We start from the raw sequence: 2,239 nt of genomic DNA, 5'->3' as shown, positions 1-2,239 counted from the left end.
GGACCCGGTGGCTTAAAACCCACGCCGGGCGCGTGTGTGTGTGTGTGCCCAAGATCCCAAGAGGAGAATGGAGGAGAAGGGATTGTGGCATGGCCATCCCCTCTGGGGGATGATTTCTCACTTTCTGTCTCTCTCTCTCTCTCTGTCTGTCTGGCGAGCGCACGCGCACTATAGTGAAGGACCTTTCAAAAAAAAAAGAGAAAGAAAAAGAAAAGACTATATGACTATTATTAAAATTCACATTATTACCACTGTATTTTATTTTATATCAAATATACATTCCTATATTTATCTTTTTAAACTTAAAGCTACTCTAAAAAATAAGCCAATAGTCCTTCAAGATAGAATTTACAACTGTCTGAAAAAAATATTGAAGCATTTCTTAAGGATTTTAGTGTAGAAAAGTCATCAAGTAGGAAATCAAATGTGATTTCACAGTTTTAAGAAAAGTTTAAGAGGATTTTTTTTTTTTTACTGAAAGTGTATCATGTAAGTGGTAAAACTTTTGAATTATAAAGTGAACATTATTTCTCTTTGCACATAGAACTATTTTATTTCTTTTAAAAATAATGAGAGTAATGGGATATCATACAAAATTTGTTGAAGACTAGATTGGAATAATGATTATCTACTACATAATATTAATAAATAAGATTGCAGTATCAAGTCTGATAATATTTTAGACTTGATTTATGGACTTATCATTATTATTATTATTATTATTTGGAGAGATTTTACTATAGGGTAATGCACTCCCCAGAAAGATAGAGAGAGGCAGAGAGACAGAAAGCAAGAAATCATCCCCTGGGGGGATGGCCATACCACAATCCCTTCTCTTCCATTCTCCTCTTGGGATCTTGGGCACACATGCATATGTACCTGGCATGAATTTAAGCCACTGGGTCTGGGACTCGAACCTCAGTTGACTACATGGGAGTCCCGCGACATAGCCATTATGCCATCTGCTGGTCTCAATGGACTTATTTTTAACTAGAAGAGACTTTAAGGTCATCATCTAATTCCACACCTCATCTGAAAGTGAATCTCTTCTATGTCATCAATAATCATTCCTGTAGATTTCTAAAGTTGGGGGAACTCTGTGTTTGCTTTGTATTTTAGATTTTTTTTTTTTTTTTGCTTATTGGTTGTGTGATATTGTATTTTATTTTTCAGTTTGTGAACTTTGTACATTTTACTGACCTTTTTAGTCTAACTGTAACTTCCACTATGACTTGAATGTGTCCCCTAGTAATACATGTGTTGCTATTTGGTGAGCCATTGTAATGGTGTGGAAAGAGTAGAAACTTATTAGATTACAGCATTGAAAGGTAAGGGCTTAGAAGATGGCTGGGTTTGGATGAGGTAAATGTCGGGGCTCCAAGACTGACTTCTGGTTGTTTTATACATGAACACATGCTCTTCATTCTCTTCTCTTGGTCACTCTTAACATGTAAGGCCCTGCAGACTGCAGAGAGTGTTCACCAGGAAAAAGATCCTCATCAGATATGGTCCCTTGACATTGGACCTCCACAATCATGAACTAAATAAACCTCTATTCTTTTCAAAATATCAAATATGGTATTCAGTTGTGAGCAATAGAAAAGCAGACTAAACTACATCCCTGTAATGTCTGCTCGGTATTACTTATAATACTTTGAAAAAGCATAGAGACTACATTAAACCTGTTTATTTGTATAAGGGGCTTTCAAAACCTAGAGCCACCAATTTAGCAAATAAAATGCAAGACATTCATTTAAACGTGAATTTTAGATAAACAAATAACTTTTACCATAGTTTTATCCCATGCAGTTTTGAGCACACTTATCCTACCATTATTCACCATTTTTCCTAAAATTTAAATTTAACTGATAATTCTATATTTTTTCTGGAAATCCTATTCAAAAACAATTTCCTATTCTACTGTCCTAATTCCTTTAGGTTTAGCCTAAATATATATATTTAAATTATTGGGAAATAGCTGTGTGTTTTTGTGCTTTCAGGACTCATAATAACTCTGAAAATGTTGTATTTATAACTTCATGCAACTTATCACACTCTTCAAGAATAGTCCACATTCAAAAGAATGTTGGAGCTGTAATTTTCTTCTATTCTCTACCAATGTAGTCTAATAGTAAACATGTCTTCTTGTTTGCTTCTTTGAATTTTGCATAAATGTCATATGGTTGAAATACATTTTGCTGTGTCAACTGGGGCACTTAATACTACCTGTTCTACCAGA

The sequence above is a fragment of the Tupaia chinensis genome, unplaced genomic scaffold, assembly GCF_000334495.1.
Source record: "Tupaia chinensis unplaced genomic scaffold, TupChi_1.0 Scaffold144232_1, whole genome shotgun sequence".
Taxonomy (NCBI): Eukaryota; Metazoa; Chordata; class Mammalia; order Scandentia; family Tupaiidae; genus Tupaia; species Tupaia belangeri.
The sequence above is the reverse complement of the archived record's forward strand: the minus strand, read 5'-3'. Positions refer to the sequence as shown.